Source organism: Anolis carolinensis, unplaced genomic scaffold, assembly GCF_035594765.1.
Source record: "Anolis carolinensis isolate JA03-04 unplaced genomic scaffold, rAnoCar3.1.pri scaffold_11, whole genome shotgun sequence".
Lineage (NCBI taxonomy): Eukaryota > Metazoa > Chordata > Lepidosauria > Squamata > Dactyloidae > Anolis > Anolis carolinensis.
The window spans coordinates 23,658,843-23,669,022 of NW_026943822.1; the positions used below are offsets into that span (position 1 = coordinate 23,658,843).

A 10,180-nucleotide genomic window follows, 5' to 3' on the forward strand; every position below is an offset into this window, starting at 1 on the left:
GCATATCAATCTTGTTTGCTGTGTCATATAATAATAATAATAATAATACATCACACAGTCCTAGGCACTTGGGAAGTGTTCAACTTGTGATTTTGTGATACGAAATCCAGCATGTCTATCTTGTTTGCTGTGTCATAATATAATAATAATAATAATAATAATAATAATAATAATAATAATAATAATAATACATCACACAGTCCTAGACACTTGGGAAGTGTTCGATTTGTGATTTTGTGATACGAAATCCATCATATCTATCTTGTTTGCTGTGTCATAATATAATAATAATAATAATAATAATAATAGTAATAATACATCACACAGTCCTAGACACTTGGGAAGTGTTTGACTTGTGATTTTGTGATACGAAATCCAGCATATCTATCTTGTTTGCTGTGTCATAATATAATAATAATAATAATAATAATAATAATAATAATAATAATAATAATACATCACACAGTCCTAGACACTTGGGAAGTGTTCGACTTGTGATTTTGTGATACGAAATCCATCATATCGATCTTGTTTGCTGTGTCATATAATAATAATAATAATAATAATAATAATAATAATAATAATAATAATACATCACACAGTCCTAGACACTTGGGAAGTGTTCGACTTGTGATTTTGTGATACGAAATCCAGCATGTCTATCTTGTTTGCTGTGACATAATAATAATAATAATAATAATAATAATAATAATAATAAGTTTATTTGTATCCCGCCACCATCTCCCCCGAAGGGAACTCGGGGCGGCTCATAGAAATATCAGATACAAAACAATAACATCAATAAACAATAACATGCAACAGTTCTAATACTTAAACATCTATACTCTAGAGTTAACGCAGTTCAGCGCCACTTCAACTGCCACACTCAATACTATGGGATTGTGGTAGTTGTCGTTCTGAAAGGCCAAAAAATGATAAAGCCTCGCCAAATTCCCAGGATTTCATAGCACTGAACCAAGGCAGTCCAAGTGGTTTCGAACTACATTAACTCTACAGTGTAGATGCACTCTCAGGGTTATAAATCAACAGAAAATGAATGAATGACCAAAATAAAAAAAGAAAAGAAAACAGTCCTGAAATTTTCTTTGCTACTTGCACCAGAAATTGTCAGTAGCAGCTGGCAAGGTGCACAGGCGGAGCAGAAAGACAAATAAGAGAGGAAATTTAGTTTGGCTCCTACTACATTTGAGTCAACAAGGCAAAACAGATTGCATAGATCCTGCCTTTGACTGAGTTGGGATATAAATCTAGTAGGAGTACACACTGGAGCAAAGAGCGACTCTTTAAAAAGAGGGGAATTCCAGACAGGAGCTAACACCTCTCCAGGCAGGAAGCAGCCAGGCTTTGAAGCTGCAAGGCCATTCAGTGCTAATCAAGGTTGCCAAATGCAACATTCGCACTTGCCTCAAGCAGACACAACTTCTTTCTCCCACCCTGGATATTATTCCACAGATATCTAAACCCTATTTGCCTAGTTTCCAGCACGGCACCCAGTGTGCCGATCACCACCGGGACCACCTGCACTGGTTTCTGCCAGAGTCTTTGAAGTTCAATCTTGAGGTCCTGAGAGCGGCTGAGTTTTTCCTGTTGTTTTTCGTCAATGCGACTGTCCCCTGGGATGGCGACATCAATGATCCAAACCTTTTCCTTTTCCACAACTGTGATGTCTGGTGTGTTGTGTTCCAGAACTTTGTCAGTCTGGATTCGGAAGTCCCATAGTATCTTTGCATGTTCATTTTCCAAGACTTTTGCAGGTTTGTGATCCACCAGTTCTTTGCTGCTGGCAGGTGGTCCTTGAGGCATAAGCTCCAGTGAATCATTTGGGCCACATAGTTGTGCCTCTGTTTGTAGTCTGTCTGTGCAATTTTCTTACAGCAGCTGAGGATAGGATCAATGGTTTCGTCAGTTTCCTTGCAGAGTCTGCATTTCGGGTCATCAGCTGATTATTATTATTATTATTATTAATAATAATAATAATAAGTTGTTGTTGTTGTTGTTGTTGTTGTTGTTGTTATTACAGTAGAGTCTCACTTATCCAAGACTCGCTTATCCAAGGTTCTGGATTATCCAACGCATTTTTGTAGTCAATGTTTTCAATATATCATGATATTTTGGCGCTAAATTTGTAAATACAGTACAGTAGAGTCTCGCTTATTTGGGTAAGCAAATATGTTGGATAGTAAGGAGAGATTAAGGAAAAGCTTATTAAACATCAAATTAGTAGTTCAATACACAGTAATGCTATGTAGTAATTACTGAATTTACGAATTTAGCACCAAAATATCACGATGTATTGAAAACATTGACTACCAAAATGCGTTGGATAATCCAGAACGTTGGATAAGTGAGACTCTAATGTAATTACAACATAACATTACTGCGTATTGAACTACTTTTTCTGTCAAATTTGTTGTATAACATGATGTTTTAGTGCTTAATTTGTAAAATCATAACCTAATTTGATGTTTAATAGGCTTTTCCTTAATGCCTCCTTATTATCCAGGATATTCACTTCACTTCACTTCACTTTATTTCTTAATTAGTCTCTCTCCACCAGAAATGCAACAAATTTCACAGGAAAAGTAATTCAATAAACAGTATTGAATACAGTATTCAATACAACAATACACTGTTGTAAATACAGTAGAGTCTCACTTATCCAAGCCTCTGGATAATCCAAGCCATTTTTGTAGTCAATGTTTTCAATATATGGTGATATTTTGGTGCTAAATTCGTAAATACGGTAATTACTACATAGCATTACTGTGTATTGAACTACTTTTTCTGTCAAATTTGTTGTATAACATGACGTTTTGGTGCTTAAAATCATCACCTAATTTGATGGAAGAAGAAGTTGAGAGTGAAGACCCTTCTGAATGCTTTCCACTTTGACCCATGGATAGACCATGATGGGTTTCTTGGGTTCCTTGGGCAGGACTCTCACAGGCCTTGAAGCTAGAGACCTATGGAGATTGAGCATGATCTCTTAAACATCAGATTGAATTCTGCCACATTGAATGGCTCACTGCGATGGGACTTGAGGCTGGAGTCTTACAACATCTCTCTCCTTCTTCTCACCAGGCTTGGGATTCCATAGCCTTGAGCCATTGCAGTTAAAGCGGTGTCAAACTGCATTAATCCTACCCTGCAGATGCACCCTTGGTGACCTTTTCTCTTTGGTGATGCGCACAACCGAAGCCAATTCTTAACTACTTGCACATTTCCTGGCAGGGTTGCACACTGCTGGGTGTGCCGCTTTTAAGCAGACGGTCGATTCGGTTACGTGGTTGCGAAGCATCGCACAAAAGGTATCCGTCGTTCCTCTTGATGCTCTTCCAAGTTCTTCTACGACGCAATGGGAACGACCCAGGAAGGATGTCTTGGTCCGTTTAGCCTTGACGTTCTTGAGATATAAAAGCACTCAACAGCATGGAGACTGGGTTGCTGTGAGTCTGTATGGCTTTGTTCCAGAAGCATTCTCTCCTGACATTTCGCCCATGGCAGGCATCCTCAGAGGTTGTGAGGTCTGTGTGTTGCCGAAGGCTTCCATGGTCGGGATCACTGGGTTGCTGTGAGTTTCCCGGGCTGTTTGGCCATGTTCCAGAAGCATTCTCTCCTGACGTTTCGCCCACACCTATGGCAGGCATCCTCAGAGGTTGTGAGGTCTGTGTGTTGCCGAAGGCTTCCATGGCCGGGATCACTGGGTTGCTGTGAGTTTCCCGGGCTGTCTGGCCATGCTCCAGAAGCATTCTCTCCTGACGTTTCGCCCACACCTATGGCAGGCATCCTCAGAGGTTGTGAGGTCTGTGTGTTGCCAAAGGCTTCCATGGTCGGGATCACTGGGTTGCTGTGAGTTTCCCGGGCTGTCTGGCCATGCTCCAGAAGCATTCTCTCCTGACGTTTCGCCCACACCTATGGCAGGCATCCTCAGAGGTTGTGAGGTCTGTGTGTTGCCAAAGGCTTCCATGGTCGGGATCACTGGGTTGCTGTGAGTTTCCCGGGCATGTTCTAGAAGCATTCTCTCCTGACGTTTCGCCCACACCTATGGCAGGCATCCTCAGAGGTTGGGATGTCTGTTGGAAACGAGGCAAGCGGCGTTGAGATATCTCCAGGGTGGGAAAAAGAAAGAACTCTTGTCTGTTGGAGGCAAGTGTGGATGTTGCCATTGGCCACCTTGATTAGCACTGAATAGCCTTCCATCTTACACGGAGACGAGTCCTTCCTCCGCTTCTTTTACGTGTCTGTTTCCCAGTTGTTGGATCTGAAACCCAGCCTACATTGTGCCTTTCTGTGATGCGTTCCTCAGCCAAGGAGGCATCTTTGCCAGAGTGTGAAAAAAAAAGCAGAGTAATTAATTCTGCATGTTCCTGTAAAAGCCGACATTTCTTTGCTCGCGAGTGCCGTCTGGAGCCAACTCGCCCATTATCTCCGGCTCCCAAAGTTGACAGTGGAAGGAAGCCAAGGAGGAGACACGTTCTCCCCGGACCCGCCAGAGAAGCCGCCACGGAGGGAACATCTCCTGGAAGAAACAGGGCTTCTCCTTCTTCTGGCCACGGAAAAAGGGAAGGAATCACTTGCAAGATTTAAGCACAGCGTCAAATATAATGAGGGCATGGAAGTTGGTTCGCTTGGCCTCAAGATCCGGAGCCATAGAGCAGGGTCCGATACCTGGAAAGCTGAGATCACCCAACTCTCCACCATATGGCATTTGGAAAAGTTGTAAGCGTGCAAGCAGTGGGGAAAAGCTCTGATCCTGTGTGTTTTCCCATTTGCAAAAACCGATCCTGCAAATTGTGACTTTTGGAAAAGACCACACCTGGAATCACACTGTGTCCAATTCTAGGCACCGCAATTGAAGGGAGATTTTTTTTTTCCCTGTCAGGAGCAACTTGAGAAACTGCAAGTCACACCTGGTGTGAGAGAATTGGCTCTCTGCAAGGATGTTGCCTAAGGGACGCCCAGATGTTTTACCATCCTATGGGAGACTTTTGGAAAAGACCACACCTGGAATCACACTGTGTCCAATTCTGGGCACCGCAATTGAAGGGAGATGTGTTTTTTTTTTCCCCCCATGTCAGGAACGACTTGAGAAACTGCAAGTCACATCTGGTGTGAGAGAATTGGCTCTCTGCAAGGATGTTGCCCAAGGGACGCCCAGATGTTTTACCATCCTATGGGAGGATTTTCTCATGTCCCTGCATGGGAAGCTGGAGCTGACAGATGGGAGCTCACCCCGCTCCCCGGATTCGAGCTGCCAATCTTTCGGTGTGGTGGAGGCTCCTTCTTTGGAGGCTTTTAAGCAGAGGCTGGGTGGCCATCTGTCGGGGGTGCTTTGAATGCGATTTCCTGCTTCTTGGCAGAATGGGGTTGGACTGGATGGCCCATGAGGTCTCTTCCAACTCTACTATTCTATGATTCTAGCAGTCCTGCCAGCACAAGGGTTGAACCCATTGCGCCACTGGGGAGATGTTGACTCTAAGCTGGAATGTGTCCAGAGGAGGGCGACTAAAAGGATCAAGGGTCTGGAGAACAAACCCTATGAGGAGCGGCTGAAAGAGTTGGGCACAGCCTGCAAAAGAGAAGGCTGAGATGAGATATTATAAGGGCCATGTATAAATATGTCAGGAGAAGTCCTAGGGAGGAGGGAGCAAGCTTGTTGGAAACTCAGGAAAGAAGATTCCACCTGAAAATAAGAACGAACTTCCTCACTGTGAGAGCTGTTCAGCAGTGGAACTCTCTGCCCCAGAGTGTGGTGGAGGCTCCTTCTTTGGAGGCTTTTAAAGAGAAGCTGGATGGCCATCTGTCGGGTATGCTTTGAAGGTGTTTTTCCTGCTTCTTGGCAGAATGGGGTTGGGCTGGATGGCCCACCAGGTCTCTTCCAAATCTAGGATTCTTTGTTATCCTGCAAATTGTGGCACTTTGATTCTGCAAACTGACATTTGAGGAAACAGTCATCCCACACATCATGATATTGGGAAAACCGGTGAAGCTGAGCTATTTGGAATAAGCCATAATTTTGCACACTGATATTTGATAAAGATACAATCCTGCAAATGGTGACATTTCAGGAAATCATGATCCCGCAAACTGATATTTGGAAACACTGTGACCCTAAACTGGCTTGGAAAGAATTCTGATCCGGAAAATTGTGATATTTGGAAACGCTGCAAACCTACAAAGTGTGCCATTTGGAGAAAAAGAAAATCTGTGATCCTGCAAAGTGTGGCATTTGGACAAACTATGATACTTAAGTGAGTTTGGGAAAGCTATGATCCTCCAAATTGTTTCATTTGGGGAAAAAAAAACTAAGATCTTGCATTTTGGGGAAAAAATGTGATCCAGCAAATGATGACATTAGGAAAGGCCAATGGCTCTTAGTGGGACCGTGTCCAGAAATACCATTGAATTCCCATATAAATACAGATAAAGAGAGATTACTCATCACTTCAGTTTCACAACAGATGAATGGCATAAGCACTTTGCATTGTTTTAAACTTTGTATATTGTATTTTATGACTATTTTATGACTGCTTTAACTGTTTTAATCGTTTGAGTTTATTGTATAACGGCATCAATCGCCACTTGTAAGCTGCCCTGAGTCCCCTTGGGTGAGAAGGGCGGGATATAAATAATTGAAATAAATAAATAAAATAAATTAACAAAGCAATAAAAATTTAAAAAAATCCCATGGTGGGATTGTGACCCACCCATAGAGACCACAAAGACTTGGCGGAGACCTCCCAGTTTGGGCAAATTGGTCCTCCTCCAATTCTCCAGTCCTTCCAGGTCTACACAGTCAAACCAAACTTTCTCCCCATTCATCTCAAGAAAGCATTCAATTCATCCATTGCAGGGGTCCCCAAACTAAGGCCCGGGGGCCGGATGCGGCCCTCCGAGGTCATTTACCTGGCCCCCGCCCTCAGTTGTATAATATAATATATTGTATATACATATAATATTGACAATAATATTATAATGTAGTACAATATAACACTAATAATAATACCATATAATAATATTAATTATATATTCTATATTACATATAATATTAATAATAATATTACAGTATAGTGGTATAGTTCAATATAGTAATATATAATGCTAATATTGTGCTATGCTAATAATATAATATATTGTATGTACATATAATTTGTAAGCCACTCTGAGTCCCCTTTGGGATGAGAAGGGTGTGATACAAATGTAGTAAATAAATACAGTCAATAAATAAATAATAAATAAATAAATTTTAGACTTAGGCTCGCCCAAAGTCTGAAATGACTTGAAGGCACACAACAACAACAACAACAACAACCCTAATTAACTTGACTATCTCATTGGCCAGAAGCAGGACTACACTTCCCATTGAAATCCTGATAAATGTATGTTGGTTAAAATTGTTTTTATTTTTAAATATTGTATTGTTCTTTCATTGTTGTTGTTGTTGTTGTTGTTGTTTTTGCACTACAAATAAGACATTTTTTTGTATTTTTTTTTTCAAATGATAATCCGGCCCCTCAACAGTCTGAAGGATCGTGGACCGGCCCTTGGCTTAAAAAGCTTGAGGACCCCTGATCCATTGGATGAATGGAAGACTGGGTGGAAGACGAAGCGGGGCAGACTTGCAATGTCTCCATCTCTCGGCCACAGCGTCCAAGCTCCAAGGAGAACCAGGTCACCCAAAGTCACATCCCTTACCTTGTCCGGGTGGGCTGTCCAGGAGATCTTGAAAGCCACATGGGATGCAGAAAGGTTCTGGCTGCCAGAGGTAATCCCAAAATCAAGGACGGAGGAAAATCCTGAGGGATCAAGGAGGTCTTCTCTCCTTCGTTCCTTCCACGCTTCCTAGAGGAAAGCTCTTCTCCCGGACACTCTCTCTTTCCACTCTTTCTCTTTGAGCTGAATGGGGAAAGCAAGGGGAAAATGTCATTTATTTTTTTTCAGGGAAAGGCCCGCGATTGGCTGCTCCGACTGCCACCTGGTGGATGTCCACGAAAAATCCTCAACGGGCAAGATCTACATTATAAACAAATGCAGGTTGACTCCACTTGATCTGCCCCGGTGCAATGCTATGAGATCCTTGGTGTTGTGGTTTGCAGAGATGCCGGACCTCTTTGGCACAGAAAAGGCCTTGCAAAACTACAACTCCAGCACCAAGACATGGAAATTACCGTGGCTTCCAACTACAGTAGAGTCTCACTTATCCAACATAAACGGGCCGGCAGAACGTTGGATAAGTGAATATGTTGGATAATAAGGAGAGATTAAGGAAAAGCCTATTAAACATAAAATTAGGTTATGATTTTACAAATTAAGCACCAAAACATTATGTTATACAACAAATTTGACAGAAAAAGTAGTTCAATATGCAGTAATGCTATGTAGAAATTACTGTATTTACGAATTTAGCACCAAAATATCACGATGTATTGAAAACATTGACTACAAAATGCGTTGGATAATCCAGAACGTTGGATAAGCAAGTGTTGGATAAGTGAGACTCTACTGTACATTCATTCTACTGAGTAGATGCACCAAGTCATGACGATTTGATTCAGAGTAGCCTTGTGATTTAGTTATATGGCTTCATATTATTATTATTATTATTATTTTTATTACAGTAGAGTCTCACTAATCCAAGCCTCGCTTATCCAAGCCTCTGGATAATCCAAGCCATTTTTGTAGTCAATGTTTTCAATATATCGTGATATTTTGGTGCTAAATTCATAAATACGGTAATTACTACATAACAATACTGCATATTAAACTACTTTTTCTGTCAAATTTGTTGTATAACATGATGTTTTGGTGCTTAATTTGTAAAATCATAACCTAATTTGATGTTTAATAGGCTTTTCCTTAATCCCTCCTTGTTATCCAAGATATTCGCTTATCCAAGCTTCTGCCGGCCCGTTTAGCTTGGATAAGTGAGACTCTACTGTATTATTTTATTATGACACAGCAAACAAGATAGAAATGCTGGATTTCATATCACAAAATCACAAATCGAACACTTCCCAAGTGTCTAGGACTGTGTGATGTATTTTCGGATGATGCACGCAGATCCCAGCAGGGTGGCCTTTTGCAGTTGGCAGATCGTAATTTTTATTATTATTATTATTATTATTATTATTATTATTATTATTATTATTATTATTATTATTATTATGTACATAACAAGACTAGTACACAGCAAATAAGATAATCATGCTGTCTGTTGTATTGGATCACACATCAGACACTTTCCAAGTTTCTAGGACTGTGTGATGTGATGTTGTTATTATTATTATTGCAAAGGCTGGATGGCTATCTGTATAGGGTGTTTTGATTGTGCTTTTCCTGCATGGCAGAAGGGGGGTTGGACTAGATGGTTCCTGGGTTTTTTGCCATTATTATTATTATTTTATTGTATGACACAGCAAACGAGATAGACATGCTGGATTTCGTATCACAAAATCACAAGTCGAACACTTCCCAAGTGTCTAGGACTGTGTGATGTATTTTCGGATGATGCGTGCAGATCCCAGCAGGGTGGCCTTTTGCAGTTGGCAGATCGTAATTTTGTCAATGTCTATTGTTTCCAAATGCCGGCTGAGATCTTTTGGCACGGCACCCAGTGTGCCCATCACCATCGGGACCACCTGCACTGGTTTCTGCCAGAGTCTTTGCAGTTCAATCTTGAGGTCCTGAGAGCGGCTGAGTTTTTCCTGTTGTTTTTCGTCAATGCGACTGTCACCTGGGATGGCGACATCAATGATCCAAACCTTTTTCTTCTCCACAACTGTGATGTCTGGTGTGTTGTGTTCCAGAACTTTGTCAGTCTGGATTCGGAAGTCCCACAGTATCTTTGCGTGCTCATTTTCCAATACTTTTGCAGGTTTGTGATCCCACCAGTTCTTTGCTGCTGGCAGGTGGTACTTGAGGCATAAGTTCCAATGAATCATTTGGGCCACATAGTTGTGCCTCTGTTTGTAGTCTGTCTGTGTGGTTTTCTTATTATTATTATCATCATCATCATCATCATCATCATCATCATCATCATCATCATCATCATCATCATCATCACAACAAGATTAGTACTCAGCAAACAAGATCCCTATGCTGGCTGTTGTATTGGATCACACGTCGGACCCTTCCCAAGTGTCTAGGGCTCTGTGATGTA

At 41.4% G+C, this 10,180-nt stretch overlaps 1 protein-coding gene across 4 annotated transcripts in view; it reads right to left on the reverse strand.

The window, feature by feature from the left end:
• Positions 1-7,924, reverse strand: part of thsd4 (thrombospondin type 1 domain containing 4) — a 217,034-nt gene extending 209,110 nt beyond the window's left edge. For 3 of the 4 annotated variants that reach the window (XM_062963309.1, XM_062963311.1, XM_062963310.1), the window contains exon 1: positions 7,717-7,924. The gene's annotated coding sequence lies outside the window, so the exon portion shown is untranslated. Of the gene's footprint in view, positions 1-1,285; positions 6,854-7,716 lie in introns of those variants that run through there. The other variant, XM_062963312.1, reaches the window with a different exon arrangement.
• Between the last annotated feature and the right edge of the window lie 2,256 nt (positions 7,925-10,180).